At 40.5% G+C, this 21,930-nt stretch overlaps 1 protein-coding gene across 2 annotated transcripts in view; it reads right to left on the bottom strand.

Moving 5' to 3' along the window:
• Positions 1–21,930, bottom strand: part of FSCN2 (fascin actin-bundling protein 2, retinal) — a 37,456-nt gene that overhangs the window by 12,648 nt on the left and 2,878 nt on the right. The window lies entirely within an intron of this gene.

Here is a 21,930-nt window from a genome sequence, read left to right as displayed (position 1 = left end):
ACTGAGTTGAGGCTCTTATAAACATTCAAGTATATCACCTACACCTATTCCCAAGCTCTATTAACATCCTGGCCTCAGTGTCTGAGAGAAAAATCAGATCTTCATGGACTTCTGCAAAGCCAGCAGGTTTGGAGCTTTTATAGTATCTCTAGTCAGAATACTGTTCTATAATTGACCCCCTCAGAGAGGGTCTGCAACTTGGGCGTCCTCCTCGATCCACAGCTCACATTAGAGAAACATTTTTCAGCTGTGGCGAGAGGGATGTTTGCCCAGGTCCACCTGGTGCACCAGTTGCGGCCCTATCTGGACCAGGACTCATTGCTCACAGTCACTCATGCCCTCATCACCTTGAGGTTCGACTACTGTAATGCTCTCTACATGGGGCTACCTTTGAAAAGTGTTCGGAAACTTCAGATCGTGCAGAATGCAGCTGCGAGAGCAGTCATGGGCCTACCTAGGTATGCCCATGTTACACCAACACTACGCAGTCTGCATTGGTTGCCGATCAATTTCCGGTCACAATTCAAAGTGTTGGTTATGACCTATAAAGCCCTTCATGGCATCGGACCAGAATATCTCCGGGATCATCTTCTGCCGCATGAATCTCAGCGACCGGTTAGGTCCCACAGAGTTGGCCTTGTCCGGGTCCTGTCGACTAAGCAATATTGTTTGGCGGGACCCAGGAGAAGAGCCTTCTCTGTGGCGGCCCCGACCCTCTGGAACCAGTTCCCCCCAGATATCAGAGTTGCCCCCACCCTCCTTGCCTTTCGCAAGCTCCTTAAAACCCACCTCTGTTGTCAGGCATGGGGGAATTGAAATTTCTCTTCCCCCTAGGCTTATAGAATTTATACATGGTATGCTTGTATGTATGAGTGGTTTTTTAAATTGGGATTTTTTAGATTGTTTTTAATATTAGATTTGTTTACATTGTCTTTTTATATTGTTGTTAGCTGCCCCGAGTCTTCGGAGAGGGGCGGCATACAAATCTAATAAATAATAATAGTAATAATAATAATAATATAAACACCATTACATAGATGTTTCCAAGAGCCCATCAGGTGACAATTTTATAACTTTACTGAAGGGACATAGAAGGTGCCTTCTCATTGCAGATAGACAGTCCCACAAACGATAAGGCCCCATGCTAAGGAGATGACAACCAACACCTCGAATTGCACCTGGTCACGTCTACTGATAGCAAAGGTGTTACGTGGGCATACCTTGATATACCCAAATCTGAATCTCTGGTTTCATTCTGGACCAGCTGAAGCTTTGAATGATTTTCAACAGTAGCCTCATATACAGTGTGTTGTAGTGTGTCGCATTAGTCCACTCGGGAGATGACTAAGGCATGAGTGGCTGTGAGTATGCTTCATGATCAAAGAACAGGCACAACTAGTGCACATGAAATATTTATACAAAGGCTCTCCCAGCCACAACTGCCACCTGCTCCTTAAGATGCAAATATAAACGGAGTCCCAGAGTGTGTACCAATTCTGCCTGGGGCAAAGATGGAAATCACTGGACGTGAGAGGCTATTGCTTTTTTTCCGTCTCCATCCAGATTCGTACATTGGCCTTGGGAATATACCTTGAAGGGGTCATCTGGATAACCCAAAACATATATAAGGTATAAGAGATATATTGATTATATTTGATCCTATGTCAATAGATAACCTTGTCCACCAGTTTCATTTAAACCTTACAGAGGAATGGAAAGGGGGTTGATCTCTGCGCCATCCCACAAAGCAGAGGCCCTTCCCGTACTACCAGCACTGATTGAAACCTGGAGGGCAGAAAAACACTGAAGAATTATGCCCCCCAGTCCTGGCACCCTGCGCCAGCAAAGGATACCAAAAGCAACTGAGGGAATCAAGGAGGCCAGGGCTATCTCCATCCTAGCAGCAGAGCTTATCCATATGTACAATCAATACTGCCTGCTACTATAGCCTGGCTTGGAACCCCATTGTAAAGGGTCCAGATTGTTTACTTATTTATTTAAAACATTTGTGTAGCTCTCTATTTTGGAACCACCTCTGGACAGCTCACCACCAATAAAACAATCATAAAACCAAAAGCAATAAAACAATAAAGCAAAAAACCAGAAAAACCTGGTGCCACAATTGCATTGCCCTGATCAAACCACATTCTTAACCTATCCTGACTTCCCACTATCCCAATATTTAGAAGGAGAGCTAGATTTTGATGTTCTGGGGAAGGATAGAAAGTTATGGGATTATTGGGTTTCATGGAGCAGATCTGCAATGGAATTTGCTTCCTTCAGGGCCCTTTGGAATATAAGCTTTTATAAACTACTAGTAGTTGGATACCTGGGCTTTGCTATGAAACTATGTGATCGAGCTTGATAAATAGACAGTTAAATTTGAAAATTAATGAGTAGTTATGATTGAGCTTGATACATTGACACTTAAAGCTTGAAAATATATGTAGAATGTGTTACACATTCTGCATAAATTTTCAAGCTTTAAGTGTCAATGTATCAAGCCCAATCCTTAGCATCAGAGCATGTTACATAAGGCAACTGGCAGTTGGAACAGAGTTCTTTTCAGGTGGGGAGGGGGAGTAGAATCCCACAGGCCAGATAAGTCACGCGCTTGCTACGTCCACGGCTGGTTTAACGAAGGGGTAGCATCAGAGTGTTTTACTATAAGGCAATCGGCAGTTGGAACAGAGTTCTTTTCAGGTGTGGATGGGGAGTAGAACATCTAACTCCTTAGCATCAGAGTATATTAATATAATATTTTATAAGAAATACTAATGACCTGATGGTCATTTTGAAAAATCCTTACTTAGTGAGCACCTACAAGTCAACAGGAACATACATGCCAAGTTTCAAGTTTGTAGACGTTACAGTTCTGGAGATTTTGTGATGAGTGAGTAGTACTGTATTTGGCTTTTACATATACTGTATATCAATAAGCCCCCCCCCCCCCCAAAAAAAAGAGAAATGCTGGAGACTGGACCAAAATTGTCCAGTACTGCTAAACTGAGTGATGATCTCTTGAAGAGTATTATTCCTTGCTGAACTCAGATGACTCTTCACTGAGGGTGGACAAAACATTTTGAATTGAGAATAGATTTTAATGTTCCTGGAGAGTCTTCAGATGGCTGTTTTGAGCTTGAGGCAACTATTTCAGGCTCAAAATCTGCTTAGTTCAGCAGTTCAAATCTCACCCCCACTGGCTCAAGGTTGACTCAGCCTTCCATCCTTCTGAGGTGGGTAAAATGAAGACCCAGACTGTTGGGGGCAATGTGCTGATTCTGTAAACCGCTTAGAGAGGGCTGCAAAAGCACTATGAAGTGGTATATAAGTCTAAATACTATTGATATTGCTGTTAATTCAGAATGTTTTGCACATTTTAGTTTCTCACAAGAATTCCAATCATTCTAGATTTGGGAATTATATTTGCTGTTTTCAATCCGGAATATCTGGGAATAAAGGGATTTGAAATCTAGGAGACCAAGGAACTCTTCATTACCCAAATAAACTGATATTACATCTAATAGAAAGCCTGCATGCTGGTTATATTCAATATAACATATTTCCTCTCACAGTTTGGTTTTATCTACTATTTACTATTTTAATGGGTTTGTAAAATATTTTATTTCCTAGTTTTATTATAGAGTCACTTTGGGGGGAAATGGGCAGCCACATAAATTCGACAAATAAATAAATAAAATAAAAAAGACTTGTGAGGCAAATCTTTCCCTCCTATTCCATAAATGCTGGGGTATGCTCTAACATAGGAACCTCCTGCAGCCACAGTTACTGAGATTATGGGCAAACAAAGTGGTGCAAGTTTAAAAACCAAAGAAGTTCCCAACTTCCCTCCAATCCTGCTTCAAAAATCTTGACAATGATAGGCCTTCATTACTCTATTAATCGAGGCCTTCTACATTAAGAAGCCAAATGTGGCTCCTGGCTATCAAAGGGTTACCTACTAGTAACTAAGTTACCCAATATGTTTGTTCTTAATCCAGGTCCAACTTTCTTGGCCTGGTAAATAGTAACCTAATTCTCAATGCTGGCCCTAATAATAAAGGCTTTGTACAGGCAACAGAGGTATTATGTCAAAACCCCATCATGTTCCTTTGCACAGAAGGCTTCTCCTGCCTGATCTAAATGTTTGGTTCTCCATAAGATGGAGAATTCTGAGATGTTTATTATTAACACAATTTTTTTAGTCAGCTCCAAAACTACAGCCATTGGTCTAATGACACGCCAGGATGAGAGCAAATAGATTTACACCTGATATTTACCTTCACTGAAAACATAAAGGAAGGTCTTCCATTACTCTTGTGCTCGATTAGAATCAAATATATACGTGGAAAGAGTATTCAATATAGCATAAACTTGGGAAGAAGGAAGGATTCACTCAATAGAAACATAGAAACATAGAAGACTGGCGGCAGAAAAAGACCTCATGGTCCATCTAGTCTGCCCTTATAATATTTCCTGTATTTCATCTTACAATGGATATATGTTTATCCCAGGCATGTTTAAATTCACTTACTGTGGATTTATCTACCACGTCTTCTGGAAGTTTGTTCCAAAGATCTACTACTCTTTCAGTAAAATAATATTTTCTCACGTTGCTTTTGATCTTTCCCCCAACTAACTTCAGATTGTGTCCCCTTGTTCTTGTGTTCACTTTCCTATTAAAACACTTCCCTCCTGAACCTTATTTAACCCTTTAACAATCCTGTTCCACCTGCCAAATCTGGTCCACCCCTAACATCCCTATGTTAGGAGGTCATTGGAAAGTCAGTCTGCACGCTGGTATTGAGAAGTCAAGCTATTTTACCAATGTTGCTGCAGCCTTTGCCTGATAATAATAATAATAGCTACACTTGCCAGCAGGCATTAACCCAGCTTCTGAAGTGTTCAAATGTAATTTAAGAAAGAGCAAGAACACATTGCCTGCATTTTTTTTTTAAAAAAATGGCGACATTCATCTTGCCACAAGAAAATGTCATAGATGCAATCAGGGACCATGACCAGGAGCTATTTGTTTTTATTTATTTATTTTTAGCAGTGGGTACAGGAAGCAGAATAGAAAATGGAATCCTGATAGCATCTCCCATGGCTATATGTTTTAGACTGGATATCTGCTGACAGTAGAGAGTGTCTCATCTGATCAAATAGAAGCTGAATCCAAGAGATGCTGAAACGAGGGAATGTGACAGGCACCCGAGGCTCCTTGGAATATTAAATGACCTGGCAAAATTGTGCAGATTACAGCAAACACAACTGACACAAAAGAAACTGAATGGGAATGGTCAGAAAAATCATTGGCCAGTAATAGAGTAACTTTAAGGACAGAGAATTCAAGATCCCTATACTCTAGAAAAGCAATTTGTTTCCCCCTTCAGAGATAGCACTAGGAGCTGCATTGTTATAACACCAGCAGCCTCTCACATATTCTAGAGCAGTGTTTCCCAACCTTGGCAACTTGAAGATATCTGGACTTCAACTCCCAGAATTCCCCAGCCAGCAAATGCTGGCTTGGGAATTCTGGGAATTGAAGTCCAGATATCTTCAAGTTGCCAAGGTTGGGAAACACTGATTTATTCAACAAGCATATCTGGCTGGGGAATTCTGGGAGTTGAAGTCCAGATATCTTCAAGTTGCCAAGGTTGGGAAACACTGCTCTAGAGAACCTTATCTGGATGAGAGGGAGACTTCAAAGAGTATAAAAGAAACATGACTGTGATGTTTGGGAGGACAGTATAGGAAAAATTAGATCGTAAACCTGGAAAGCACTGCTGAGTTCCTAAAAAAGCTTTAGAGGATGTGAATTATGATGTGTACATTAAACATCACGGGTAAATATTTCATAGTGGCAGATTCTATAAATCCAGTGATAAGAATTTGATAGGGAAACAGAGTTGATACAACCTGAATTTTATTGTAGGAAGATGGGGGACATGCCGACGAAAGCTTTACAGATCATTGGAAATATGGACGATGGGTGACGTGACATGAAACATGAACTGTCAGTGGAAAACTACATCCTCATATTCAAAGAGGGATGAGTTTAGTGCTGGGGATGGGATTATTGTGCTATTTCCTCTCCCTGAAGGACACGCAACAAAGGGAGAGTGGTATTTTTACCCCGGTTGCACAACTCATGCTTACTCCACGGACGGAGAGGTGTGAAGGGGGTGCCCTTGGGGCTCACCTACGTCATTTCCGGTTCCGGATCATGCAGGGTGAGCCCTCCCTGGGCGTGGCTTTATGGGCTGGGTGTAGGCGGGGCATTCCTCACCCTGACCTGGCATGGAGTTCGCCCATTTTGTTGCCCAAGCATGTTTGTGTTCAGGAAACTCCGCCCCATTTAGCGACCCCTGCAGGTCTTTCTGTTAATATTTAATAAAGTGACCCATTTTACCCAGCTTGGTGTCCGAGTGTTCATTTCCCGTCCAAGGCAATGCGGTGTCAATATTGGAGAAAGGTTAAAGAAATCTGAAGGCAGGACAAAGTTTGCCTTATAAAATGTAGATTGCTTTTCTAATTTTGGGCAAACATACTCTGTATACTAGATTTCAAGTAGTTATACATAAACTCCTTATACCTCTTATAGATTAGCTGTACAATATTTTCAGAAAACTGGGCACAGTTCGTGTCAAGCAAACTCAAGCCCTTCCAGGCACAGTGGGAATTTGAATATCAAGCATTTTAGCTTGTTTCTCCTCAGAGCAATGGCAAAGCAGAATAAACTGATCTTTAAGGCCAAAAGAAGAGGAAAGAAAGGGAGATCATATCTCCAACTCTGATTTTCTGGACTTTTTTTTTTTTTGTACATAAGTTAGAAAAATCAGCGGGCGAAACAATCCAAGACAATCCAAGTCAAACAGGATGTGTGGCGAGCCAAGTTACTTTTTTGTGAGAACAATCAACTAATGGAACAGCTTTCTTTCGAAAGTTGTGGGTGCTTCGTCACTTGAGACTTTCAAGAAAAGATTGGACTGCCATTTGTCAGAAATGGTGAACCGTCTCCTGCTGGAGCAGGGGTTGGACTAGTCGACCTAAATTTCCAATTCTTCCAATTCCAAATTCCAACTTCTTCCAACTCTGTTAATCTGTTGCTACCCTAGTAACCTTCACTGGATTTGGATCAGGGATGATGGATTGAAACTTGCAGCCCATGTGAGGTAATCTATTAGTGGCAGGGGACTGCAAACGATCCACTGCATTTTTAGCAGTGCAAAACCACCAGCAAGCATGACAGTGTGAAACTACCACCAAAATATGATCATAGACAAGGATGAGTTCTAACTTGCCTCGCTGCTGGTTGGCTTCTTCCTATGCTGTGTGGCCATGCCACATGGGCGTGCATGCGTTTTTCACAGTGCCAAAAATTCACAATTTTTTTTAAAAAGCCGAAAACAAGATGGCAGCGCATTCATAGTGCCGGAAACTCAGCTTCTGAACATGCACTGAAGAAAAAATCAGCAAAAAATCCCTCCCCAAGGTTTTTTAAAAAAAAAAATCCCCCCCAAAAGATGGCAGTGTCCATGGGCAGAATGTGCTCCATAATGTCACCAGCAGTTTGCTACCATTTCTATAAAACCGGTGCGAACCAGGAGGAACTCACCTGTGATCATAGATCAACTTAAGCACTGATGATCTGATGAAAATACGGTCCACAGCAAGGAGGGTTTTGTATTGTTCATCTCCTGAATGTAAACAGTTTGATTTAAAGACAAGTTAAGAAATCTTTTCCCAGATTTCCAGGTTGCTGTATTATATATTTGTATTTCTACTGAAAAAAGTCAAAAGTTTTTCTTTCTATTTTATTTCTTTTTGTATATTTTGTTTGTTTTTGTCATCTTTTAAAAATAGAATAGAATAAAATAGAATTACAGAATTGGAAGGGATCTTGGAGGTCTTCTAAATCTAGTCCAACCCCCTGCAATTACTGCTCTCCTTTTCCACACTATTTTGCAGGATATTAATTGGTCAGATAAATCCTCTGGCCTGACCATTCCATTGGCAGCCTTTTCCAGCCAATCAGCTTTGCTCAAAATTTAGCTCCTCTCTGGCCTTTATATATTTTCATTAGTCTGGCCTTCCTGCATTTTCTAATGTGAATTTAATGGGATCTACCACACATCAATGGTTAGAAGGTAGGGGAGCCGTATATGGCGTGGAAAATTTATATAGCATGCATTTTTAAAATGTTTGTGCTATTAAAAATGATGCAGATTTCCCCATTTTTCTCAAAACAGCAATTATTTGATAATAACAGACTTTTACCTTTTTTTGTCATTTTTATCTCGAAAGTGCTCCTGAAGCTACTTTTCACTCTCTAGCGAGAATAAGGGATATGAAGTTATTTTTTTTTTCATGGCTGCATTAATAGGTAATCCGCCCAAGTATTGGCGGATATATTGACATGAATAGCACTACTTCAGTGGCCAAATCTTATTCTATTAACAGAAAAACAGCCAAAGAAACATACTGAATGGCAACGAGGAAAGGGGAGGATATCACTGGATTCTTTGGTCTTAGAAACATAGAAACATAGAAGACTGACGGCAAAAAAAGACCTCATGATCCATCTAGTCTGCCCTTATACTATTTTCTGTATTTTATCCTAGGATGGATATATGTTTATCCCAGGCATGTTTAAATTCAGTTACTGTGGATTTACCAACGACGTCTGCTGGAAGTTTGTTCCAAGGATCTACTACTCTTTCAGTAAAATAATATTTTCTCATGTTGCTTTTGATCTTTCCCCCAACTAACTTCAGATTGTGTCCCCTTGTTCTTGTGTTCACTTTCCTGTTAAAAACACTTCCCTCCTGAACCTTATTTAAGCCTTTAACATATTTAAATGTTTCGATCACGTCCCCCCTTTTCCTTCTGTCTTCCTACTGAACCTCACCTAATAGTGAGAAAACTTCCTACTAATCATTTTTCCTAAACACCGAAGTGGAGCTCAGAAGGTGAATTTTGACACCTGAATAGTTAACAGTTGTCTTCTCTCTAGAAGTGAATATCAAAGTGTGATCCCCCCCCCCCTCTGCTTTTGTAGTTGAAAGGACAGGAAGAGAATTCCTGAGGTTTCTACCAGCTTAATTGAAAGAGATGGAGAGGATGAAATGTTATCTGCTGCCTTCCCCCATCTCTCATGCAGATGACGAGAGAGAAGGGGCTGACAGCACCCACATGCAAATGGGTACACACATATCCAGCAACATAAAGTAGCCAATGGGAGCTAAGGATGATCCAGCCTCATCAACATCAACAAAGCATAGCAGATTGCATGGGGAGATTTATGAAGAGAAAAGAGGAGAAGCATTATTATGGACCCCAAAACCTCTTCCAAAGTTCTTTACATACTGATACTCTTCGTCCTCCTTTTTATTTTTTTAGAGTAGCTTGATAGCTCCTTTCCACTTCTGCTCCAAGGGATGTCTCACAGGGCATTTAGCTTCTAATCCCACTATGTAAGAGGGATAGGCTTTTGCACCAGGGTATGACTTTTTGGGGAATTCAAAAACATCAAAATACATTTAAATAATTTTAATAGGGCCACCTCTTAATCATCTAGTACGGAGCTATATTTGGAGGTTTCAGACCTTCCTTCCTAAGGGTCAAATTACCGTAGTTTTTTAAAAAAATCTGTAAGGAAAGGCAATATTCCAAGCAAAAACACACACACAAACAAATCTCCAAACTGGAGAGAGTTCAAAATATCACAGCGCGCCAGAGCTTTCTAAAGTAAAAGGTTAATTTTCATGACTAAGCCTGAAGTATATTTCGGTGCTGCATATATTGTGCTTTTGCAGTTTTATATTTATCACTTTTGTTCCTCTCTTTTTGTTGTAATTCTAAATTAGCCATCCAAGAATTGCAATTTGCAAGATGGATGGATAGATGGATAGATGGATAGATGGGTAGATGGATAGATGGGTAGATGGCTAGATGGCTAGATAGATAGATAGATAGATAGATAGATAGATAGATAGATAGATAGATAGATAGATAGATAGATAGATAGAAACAGACAGACTGACAGACAGACGCTGAAATTAAATGCTCAATTCCACAACTTGTCCAGTGAGATTAAAAAAATAAGATTTTCAAAATACACAAAACAGACTGTAGTGCAGATACTTGATTATAAATAATTGCCCCTTTCTACAGAAATCCTAAGACATGGCCCTTTGCTTCAAATTTCTCAGAGATTCCCAACATTAATCAGTGTCTGCTGAGAAGTGAAAAATCTAATTTTTACTCAGCCTTTTTCCATGGCCATTTCTATTTCCCTGTTTCTCTTTACAGTACACAACACCATTTTCTATATATGGCACAGAGAATCTGAAATAGTCTGAATCTGGGTCTGCATATATGACTAACAGCCTCCCTCAGTGATGAGGATGTGGACTAACTGATTCTGCAGATTGGTATTTAGATTACGTTTAGAACAATGAACTGGAAAATTAGAATACTGTAATTACATTTTTCTTTATTTTGATGCACACTTTGCCATGGACAATGAAGGGCTACTAAAATTTTTACTACCACACTGCATGGCTTGGCTTATGCAGGACACCCTGCATTTTCTTTCAACATCTTTCAGTGCAAATTGGGTGCTCTGGGGTGGAGCTCCATCTTCACTACCCAACTGCGTTCCCCCCTGCCCGGGCAGTAGCCTAACCCTGCATGGACATCATCGGACACATTTCCCAAATCCTTCTATGAGTATCATAGGCAAGTGAGGCGTAGGATTGATGTGATACCTATTATTCATTTTAGACTGCTACATGTTCTTTTCTTCCTCCAACATTTCTCTTTACTGCCTTCCTCTGCTTTGGGCAATGAGAAAATCTGGGTTTTTCTTCAAACCAGACTACAGTGATACCTTGTCTTACAAACTTAATTGGTTCCGGGACATGGTTCTTAAGGTGAAAAGTTTGTAAGACGAAACAATGTTTCCCATGGGAATCAATGGAAAAGCGATTAATGCGTGCAAGCCCAAAATTCGCCCCTTTTGCCAGCTGAAGCGCCCGTTTTTGCACTGCTGGGATTCCCCTGAGGCTCCCCTCCATGGGAAACCCCACCTCTGGACTTCTGTGTTTTTGTGATGCTGCAGGGGAATCCCAGCATCACAAAAATGGGCGCTTCGCTGGCAACGGAAGTCCGGAGGTGGGGTTTCCCAGCAAAGGGAGCATCAGTGAAATCGCAGCATCACAAAAACACCAAAGTCCTCGAAACCCCATCTCCAGACCTCTGTGTTTTTGCAATGCTGCGATTTCACTGAGGCTCCCCTCACTGGGAAGCATCACCTCCGGACTTCTGTTGCGCTGCTGGGATTCCCCTGTTGGGATTCCCCTGCAGCATCACAAAAACATGGAAGTCTGGAGGTGGCGTTTCCCAAGGAGGGGAGCTCAGGGAAATCCCAGCAGGGCAAAAATGGGTGCTTCGCTGGCAATGGAAGTCCGGAGGTGGGGCATCCCAGCAGCGGCGGTGGGTTTGTAAGGTGAAATAGTTTGTAAGAAGAGGCAAAAAAATCTTAAACCCCGGGTTTGTATCTTGAAAAGTTTGTATGACGAGGTGTTTGTAAGACGAGGTATCACTGTATACTCCTGGATCCACTTGATCTCTGGGTAGATCAGCCTGACCAGTAGCCTCTCCAAGAGAATTCCCTGCTTCCTTGTGGTAAAATTATCCAGCCTTTGCATCTGTCACTGTCTATGGAGATTCTCAATCATCTTGAATAAGTGTCTTTGGGACACCTGTCAATATTCTGGCTCTTTTTGAATACAAATTTAGCACTTTTTCAGAATAGGGTTAAAATATATGTTGGCCAATAACCAGACTGTAGATGGTTTAGCGCTGTTCTAGAAAAGCACTATTTCAATAATGGTCTCCCTCTAAATGTGCCTGCAGTTACGTAAATACAGGGGATTCTTGACAAATGCTTAAACCCACAGGTGTAGCCATCTTTCAAAACTTACTCTTAGCTCTCTCCTATGCCAAAGCAATTGCTTGATGATTTTTCTGGACTGGGAACACTTGATGGCAGGAAGGAGCAAAGGCTGGAGTAGTTCGCCAATCATTGTCCTTAATATGTACTATGTAATATGCTATAAATAAATACCGCACAATTGCCGACATTGTGCCTGCAGCAAAATAAGAGACTGCAAAGGAGAAGAGAAAATTTTATCCATGTACAGTATAGTTTTCTGCTGGCTCTAGGAATGGTAGGTGCCATTTTAACTCAGCCATGGGTGAAAGACCTATGTTTGTTTTGGGGGGGGCAATTTTCAACAAACCAAAGCCTAGTGTTTTTAATAGGAAAGTGAACACAAGAACAAGGGGACACAATCTGAAGTTAGTTGGGGGAAAGATCAAAAACAACGTGAGAAAATATTATTTCACTGAAAGAGTAGTAGATCTTTGGAACAAACTTCCAGCAGACGTGGTTGGTAAATCCACAGTAACTGAATTTAAACATGCCTGGGATAAACATATATCCATTGTAAGATAAAATACAGGAAATAGTATAAGGGCAGACTAGATGGACCATGAGGTCTTTTTCTGCCGTCAGTCTTCTATGTTTCTAGTGAGCATGCCGGTTTCCAATTTATCCAAATTCATTGCAAACTTCTTGAGAGTTTAATTTGATGCACACTCACTTATCTCTGGAAAGGACCACATTCATACATGCACATAGACACAGATTGGAAGAATCGTGCCTGTCAGCAGCACTGAACCAGGGATATGCCTTCCCTCCAATGCCTTCTTGGAATAGCCCAAAGAAGGGGTTTTTGTATATGCTGTGCTCTTACTGGTATCTCGTATTCTGCAGCCTTGGTGGAAATGATTCAAATGTGCCAAAAAGAGAAAGACTGAGGCTACTTGTGATTGGTGGGTTTTGTCTGCTACTGATTTGACACCATAATATTGCTTTTCTCAAAATGGCATCCTCTATATGTGTTGCAATGGCAGCTCTCAGAAAGCTCTTCTGGCTGAGAATGGTGTCAGTTAGATACACTGCCAATGTGACAAATTGTGAAAGACTGATATCTCCTCCTTGTAAGAAGAAGCTAGCTTCATAGCTTTCCAACATACATTTACACTTTCGTTCCCGAAAGCATATTTTATTCATCAACACAAAACAGATTTTCTCTCTCTTTCTTAGGTAAGCAATGTTATCAACGTCCAGGGGGAAAAAAAGTAAAACACTGTAAATAAACTAAAGGCATGAGATAAGAGAAAGAAAGAGAAATTGTTATATCTACTTTACATTTAACACCACATCTCTGCATATCACACCTTTTATCCTAGAAATCTCCTTGCTTGAAGTACAAGGTTCATAGGTTGCCTTTTAAACTTTTCACCTCTCTTTTGGAAAAAAAATCATTGGCTCCATCCAATCATGACTTTTTTGGGGTCTGTTGTTCTTACTTAAATCATCTTCTTGAATTTCTTTCCTATGAATTTCTTTATTTTGAATTCAATCCACATTCATTCATCACTCTTAGAGTGTTGAAGCTATCTCTTCTTCTGTTTCTACGATGCACTTTATAAATTCTCGTTTTTGTTTGCATTTCACTTACTTTTTTGTTTCTTTTCCCATACTAAGGATTTGTTTCCATTTAACAAGGTGGGAAGTATATCTTTACACACAGCCATTTTTGCTTTAGTCAGCCAAAATGAATTTCTCACACCAATTACCCTGCTATCAACAAGTGCATGTCTTAAATTTTTTCCATCCATTTCCCAATATTTATTCAAGATTCCATAGAAGTAGACTAACTAATTCATTTGTTCTGAGTATTTTTCAGGTTTTATGTGTAACTTCCTACCGTGTTTCCCCGAAAGTAAGACAGTGTCTTACTTTCTTTTTATCCCCAAAAGCCCCACTACGTCTTACTTTCGGGGTATGTCTTATATTCGCCCTCGTTCTTCTCCTCTTCCTCCTCCTCCATCACCGCCGCCACGCCGCGCTGCTCACCCAGAGCGAGGGGAGGAGGATCTGAAGAGAGCGCCAATGGGAAGGAAGCGCCCCGACCTCATCTCGGGCGACAAGGGGTGGAAAGGGGGGGGTCCTTTCAAGGGCTCCGAGAGCCTGTCCCCTGCTTCTCCCCCAGGAGGGACTGTTATTTCCCTCAAAAGCCCCGTGGAAACGAAGGCAACAAGCGGTTTCGAGGCTCCCTCACTTATCTCGCACCCCCCCAACACCATCACCACAGTCCCATTTTAAAAGCATGCCGCTTTCCCAGGCAGCCAGCTTGCTGGCCGCTTTCCCAGGCTTTCTGCAGGAACGGGTGGTGGGGTGCCACGAAGGGCGGCACTTGAAAGCCACCACGGCGCCGTTGTTGTCCTCACGGCGCAAAGCCACACAGTCCCGGATCGCTTGCTTCCCCGGCCAGCAAGCCGGCTGCCTAGGAAAACAGCACATTTGAAAAATGCGCGTTTTAAAAGCGCGCCGCTTTCCCGGGCAGCCGGCTTGCTGGCCGGGGAAGCAAGCGATCCGGGACTGTGTGGCTTTGCGCCGTGAGGACAACAACGGCGCCGTGGTGGCTTTCAAGCGCCGCCCTTCGGGGCGCCCCACCACCCGTTCCTGCAGACACGGCGAAGTATGGAGAGGGGGACGTGGGCAGGAGGCGGCGCGCAGCTAGGAGAGGGAGGCGGCAACCCCGTGTTTCCCCGAAAGTAAGACATATGTTTTACTTTCGGGGTACGGCTTATATTAGCCGACCCCCCTGAAACCCCCGATACGTCTTACAATCGGGGGTGTCTTACTATCGAGGAAACACGGTATTATTCTATTTTCCTATCAAACGCAGCTTAAAGGTGTATAATATTTCCATCATTTAATAATAATATAATAATAATAATTTATTAGATTTGTATGCCACCCCTCTCCGAAGACTCGGGGCAGCTCACAACAATAATAAACAGTGTACAAGTCCAATATTTAAAAAACAATTTAAAATCCCTTATAGTAAAATAATCACACAATCCATTCAAACCATATACAAACCAAGATAGTTGGGGGATATGTCAGTTTCCCCATGCCTGGCTACAAAGATGAGTTTTCAATAACTTATGAAAGGCAAGGAGGGTGGGGGCAGTTCTAATCTCCGGGGGGAGTTGATTCCAGAGGGTGGGGGCTGCCACAGAGAAGGCTCTTCCTCTGAGTCCCGCCAGACGACATTGTTTAGTCAATGGGACCCAGAGAAGGCCAACTCTGTGGGACCTAATCGGCCACTGGGATTCATGCGGCAGAAGGCGGTCCTGGGGGTATTCTGGTCCGATGACATGTAGGACATTATAGGTCATAACCAACACTTTGAATTTTGACCGGAAACTGATCGGCAGCCAGTGCAGGCTGCGGAGTGTTGAAGAGATGTGGGCAAATCTAGGTAGCCCCACGATAACTTCGCGGCCACGTTCTGCAAGATCAGGAGTTTCTGAACACTCCATTTAATACATTTATGGATGCTTTTGGTCAACTGTGGAGGTATGTTGTTGACAGATCTGTATTATTTTATTTGTTTATGTTGGGTATAGTTTTTGCTGCATTGTTGACTGAATTATATGCTATGAATGTTAGATTGCATGATGTAACAAGGAATGGGTCTGAGGTACATGCATACTGCTGTATGTACAGATCTGCATAAAGGTTTGCAAACAACATACCTCTACAGTTACTACAAGCATCCATAAATACATTAAATAATCAAGAAAACATTACACATCGTTGCCGTATTCCTTATTCAAACGGTGATACATTGACTAAACCTTTCATTAATTAGGACGCCTGCTTTGTTTCCATCATATAGTGCTCTAACTGCATTCAGCCATTGCTCTTCAACTCCACATTTGTGCAAAACATCCCTTGCTTCCTACTTAGTCGCATGATCATGCACTTCCTCTGAGCCAAGCCAAGTACAGAAATCATGCAGAGCATGGCTTCTGGAATTCATCCCAACTTTTTAGTAATAGCAAAGCTCCAGGTCACCTGCCTAGGAAGGAAGAGGGCTTAGAACGGAAAAGCTGAGATGGCAACATCTTTCTCTGGTGTCCAGTTGCCATTCATTCTGCTGTGAGATTAATCTATCTCATCCTTTCTTTTCCTGTAGTTGTCCTACTTTCACTCTCATTTGTTTCACTTCCTTTTTTTTTCATTCCAATTTTTTAAAAAAATTGAAGTCCACTGTTTCATGTTCTCATCAACCTGGTATGCTTTGCTAATTCTCTAAATCTTTCACCATGAACAATCAAATCAGTCATGCTTTTCAATTCATTCCTTTGCCACGAGTACATGTGAATAGACTTACGCCTAACTTCACATACAATTCCCATTTTCTATTTCCCTCCCCCCCAACCCACTGCGGCCGCCACCATGGATTATGTTCATTCAGAATATAGGACAACTTTTCTCCCAAACTTTGTTTTTTTCATTAACACTATTCTCTGCAGCATGTCATACAGCTATTGCCAACTTGTGAATTGGTGATAGTTGGATTGAATTTAAAACTGTATTGAAACAAAATGGAAGTGGCTTTCTGAAAATGAACTATAAAGCTGGTAGACAAGACGGGGGAGAGGGAAGGGCAGTGGTGGGCTCCTACGGGTACGGTCAGGTGCGCAGTACCGGTAGCAAAATTTTGGTCAGGTACACAGTATGGGTATTATTATTTTATTTTTTTTCCCTTCTGGGTTCTGGGTATGTTTTTCCTATCCCAGTAAATGAGGTTGAATGTGTATAATTTTAGAAGAGCTGTGCTTGCGTGTGTGTACATATACTTTATATAGTAGATAATCAGGAGTGGGGTACTGCCCGGACAGGGGGTAACGCAGTGGGGTAGCGAAAATGGAGCTCCACCCCAGAACACCCAATTTGCACTGAAAGATGTTTTTTAAAAATGCATAAGCCACACCCACACTAGTGAAAATGTGGTAGTGAAAATTTTCGTATCCCATCACTGGGGAAGGGGAACCAAGGTGAATTGAAAGAGACACAGAAGAAATATCTAGGCGTTAAGATTATTTTATTGTTTACAGGGAAGGTCTGCCCTCCAAATTCTTATTTCAGAGAGGTTTCCCACAGAACAGCTGGTGTTCATGGCCCTGAGGGTGAGAGGGGAGGGAGTACAGGTAGTTCTCAAATTTCTGTTGCTAACTGAGACATTTCTTAAGTGAGTCCCCCCCATTTTATGACATTTCTTGCCAAAGTTGTTAAACGAATCAATGCAGTTGGTAAGTTAGCAACATGGTTGTTGAGTGAATCTGTTTTTCCCCATTGACCAAAGAGACCACATTTGGAGTACTGTGTACAGTTCTGGTCACTGCACCTCAAGAAGGATATAACGGAACTGGAAAAGGTGCAAAAAAGGGCAACAAGAATGATGAAGGAAATGGAACACCTCCCTTATGATACTAGGTGGCAATGTCCTGGTCTCTTCAGCCTTGAAATATGGCATTTAAGGGGTGACTTGATCGAAGTGTATAAAATCACGCATGGGATAGAAAAGGCATTTTCTCTATCACACAATACTAGGACAAGAGGGCACTCCCTAAAGCTCATAGGTAAGAAAGTGAGGACAAATCAAGGACAATTCACCCAGAGGGTCATTGATTTATGGAATTCACTTCCAGAAGAGGTCATGACTGCTGTCAGCCTGGATAGCTTCAAGGCAGGATTAGACAGATTCATGGATGCCAAGCGTATAGATGGTTATTGCAACTGATGTCCATGTGCCGCCTCTATGTTGGTTGAGGCAGACAGGATTCCCTTGAGTACCATTTGTTGGGGGTCAAGGGAAAGGGAGAGTTTTGCCTTCTCTTTCTACTCAAGATCCCCATGGACAAATGGTGGGCCACTATGTGACACAGAATGCCGGACTCGATGGGCTTTGGCCCGATTCAGCACGGCTCTTCTTATGTTCTTATGACTTTGCTTGACAAGGAGGTTGCAAGAGGGGATCACATGACCGCAGGATGCTGCCATGGACATAAGTACAAACCAGTTAAATCTGAATTTCAATCACATGATCGTGGGGATGCTGCAAAGGTCGCAACTCTGAAAAACGGTCCCCAGTCAGGGTTTTTTCAGCGCTGTCGTAACTTCACACGGTCACTAAATGAACGTATGTCTGTCTGTCTGTCTGTCTGTCTGTCTGTCTGTCTGTCTGTCTATCTATCTATCTATCTATCTATCTATCTACCTACCTACCTACCTACCTACTTACTTACTTACTTACTTACTTACTTATTTATTGTATTCCTATCAGGTCTATTATAGGGCCAAAAGTAAACAAAAAGTGTTTAGCACAATCGGTAAATTCAGTCGGTTTTCAAAACCGGTCAGGAAATGCAAGATTTCTCCCAATTCCCAGAGATGCACAATATTTTATTTTATTTTATTTTATTTTATTTTATTTTATTTTATTTTATTTTATTTTATTTTATTTTATTTTATTTTATTTTATTTTATTTTATTTTATTTTATTTTATTTTATTTTATTTTATTTTATTTTATTTTATTTTATTTTATTTTATTTTATTTATTTTATTTTATTTTATTTTATTTTATTTTATTTCCATTTTTAATGCCACCCTTCTCCTGAGATTCAGGGCGGCTTACAACATGTTAGCAATAGCACTTTTCAACAGAGCCAGCATATTGCCCCCACAATCCGGGTCCTCATTTTACCCACCTCGGAAGGATGGAAGGCTGAGGGCTGAGTCAACCTTGAGCCAGTGATGAGATTTGAACCGCTGACCTGCAGATCTAGCAGTCACCTTTAGTGGCCTACAGTACTGCACTCTACCCGCTGCGACACCTCGGCTCTTAATATATAGAGACATATACAAATATATATGATTCCCTTTATACACATCTATATTTACGATTGAATTTGGGTAGGGGATTATAATCCATAATATTTCCACCAACATCAAAAAGGAGAGTCAGAAAGCTGGGATGCTGGATAAGGCAAGTTTTCCTGCCAATGGAAGAACTACCCTGTCCAACTCGAACACTGAACCCCCTCTGCTTCACAGCTATTTCTCCTGCATCACACTTCACCCAGAAGTTAATTGGCTCAGCCATCAAAAACAAAGGATAACTTTGAAAGCCAGGGGCATGGTACTGATGTTACGTTAAGAGTGTTTGTGTGTGGATGTGCTTTTAGAAACCAAGTGATCTACTATATTCTTGGCTTCACTGGGACCAAAGTGAGCAACAAAGGAAGAGAGATCTGAGTTCTGTAATCGAGAAACCTCTAAGGCTCTCTGGATCTTTTAGTGTACGTTGTTTTCAGCGTATCTACTGATTTCCATTGTTTCTTTTTTCTTTTTAAAAGTAAGATTTTAGGCCTCATGAACTACACAGTTCTATAAATAATAAGTTCAAAACATATAAAGACTATCTGCAACAGTTTTCAGTGCTCCGATTAAAAGAAATTATGGCATGTAGGTTTCCTTTTTTTGGCTTTTGGCTTTTATATCTTATCTTTTTATATTTAATATACATTATTAAATATATATTAAATATATATCTATATTAAATATAGATCTTTTTTCATTTTCTTGTTCTTATCTCCTGCTCAAGAAATAGGAGAAGGAAATGTGTAAACATCTGAGTAGAATAAAATATATAAACTGTTACTCCCAGAGAATTTTGTGGTCAAGTAATTTCTTTTCATGGAGGAAATAACATTTTATTCTCTGTGAATTGCCATACATCACTGCCATAAAACGGTAGTTATTGGACTCCGATTCACAAATTGGCAATCTTTTATTACCTGTATTTTTTGGAGTATAAGACACACCTTTCCCTCGCTAAAGAGGCTAAAAATTTGGATGTGTGTTATATTATAAATGTAGTTTTTTTCATTAGCCTTAACAAGGCGCTAACAATCTTTCCAGATCTTACTGGCTTGCAGATTTTTTCATTGCTGGTCCTTCCAAAGATTTTTTTAAGCCCTAACCAGGAGATAAAATAAAATGCTGAATCTGACCAGAATAAGGATGCTATCCAGATGAATACTTGGTAGGCAGATTTTTTCTCCCCTATTTTCCTTCCAAAAAACTAAGGTGTTTCTTACATTCCAAAAAATATGGTACTGTAGATATTGTGATTGTACAATTTGGATTGTAAGCCTGGAGTTTCAGTTTGTTTTACACCATCCAAAAGATCAGAAAAAGAGAAGCATTCAACCCACCTGGACTCTTAAAATAACATTAACAAGAATAAGGATTTGTATATATTTCATTTTTCTAGGGGAAAAGAAGCAAGGGCATTTTTCCAAGTAGATTTTAATCAATTTATAATTCCTTTGATTTGCTGATTCAGTTATTACCATTTTAAATTGCTAACTAATTTCTTCTTTTAAGTTTGTTCTTTATGCTAAGGAATGGACAATTTAGCATAATGTGTTAAATGGGTTGGGTTCATCTATTCAAGCAGCAATTGTCTTTTATAAAGGACAAGAACACTAAGAAAATATTTTTTCTTACAGTTGTAACAAAGATCAACTCCTGCTTCTATAGCATTAAAATCAACCCTAACATCAGAAATTAAGCAGATTTCTTACCCTTTGATCTTCATGTTACAAAAAGTTTAACTTGCGGTACTTTGTTTCTTCCTACTAGGAGACTTCAGAGCTTGAAAAATCAGTCAAAAATTTGGTGATGGGGATGACTGAGAGCAAAAAACATGCATTGACATCAATTTGATTATGGATATCTTTGCTAGCTTTGGGAAGAGGGATAATCTGCTGTATTTCTATATTGCTTTTGCATATAAAACAATAGATAATTTCCCCAGTGTTATGATGGGAAAAACTCAAAGTTGTGTGATGGAATTCTGTTTTGGCAGAAAACTAGGACAAACATAAAAGTTATGCATCCTACAAGTCATGTAGGCAAACCAACTGAGGCAAACCAATAGAGGTAATTATTACTCAGTTACTGCAGGCGATGAAAGTATTGTTTATAGCTTTCAACTCACCATTGCTAACAGGGTGCAATTTTGGATTCATCACTCAATATAAGCTGCTCTTCTCCATTAAAAAGAGGAAGGCAACACAAAGGAAAATCCTATGTATGAATGTCCCCTGAATATTTATGTGGGGTTTCTTTTTTAAAATAAATTCCAGAAGTACAAAACATTCTTAAATTGCTATGTTGTTTGAAAGAAAGCTCTTGTTTTTGTAGCGCTGATTTTTCCTGAGGAAACAGAAATGAACTAAGCTGGTAGCTGTATAAAACTTTTAATAACCATATCTATATGGTCAATGAAGACATACTAATGTGGAAAGAAACTGTGCATACACAAAAGTGCTTCAAATATTATCTGCTGGAAATTGTGTGGTTGACTTTGTCCTCGTTTCCCTTGGAGGATCAGCATTGTCCTATGGGCCTGTGAGAATAAGATTCTATTAGAAACGCCTGCTTTCAGGTAAACTACCCACTTCTGGGTGCCCACAGAAAAATATCCCTTGCGCTTTGAAAACAAAAGCTACTGAATTAACTTCACAGTGGCATTTGGTTTTTTTTAAAAAAAAAAACAGTTATAGGGGGGAAAATACTCTATGCACATAGTTCAGTTGTTTATAGGAATTTAAGTGTTCAAGGGAAGAAATGAAGAAGACATGAGATAAAGGATAGGCAAATAAATTCACCGTTCATATGTAGGAGATGAGCAAGCTAAACTGAGTCGGAAGGTGGGATTAAATGAGTCATCAGTTTGGAATCTTTTCGCTTCCACAAGATACCTAAGTTCAGCCTTCTGGGAATTCCATTGAGCCTTAGCTAGGACTAGTAGAGCTTTGACCATTAATTGACAAGATTCTTGGGAATAGATAACAATAATAAACTCTTCAGTGCTTTGAGCTCAGTTGATTGTTCCTGGTTCTTTGCATCTGACATTGCGTC

This window comes from Erythrolamprus reginae, chromosome 2 (assembly GCF_031021105.1).
Source record: "Erythrolamprus reginae isolate rEryReg1 chromosome 2, rEryReg1.hap1, whole genome shotgun sequence".
NCBI classification, from domain to species: Eukaryota; Metazoa; Chordata; class Lepidosauria; order Squamata; family Dipsadidae; genus Erythrolamprus; species Erythrolamprus reginae.
This window is presented reverse-complemented; position numbering and strand designations above follow the sequence as displayed.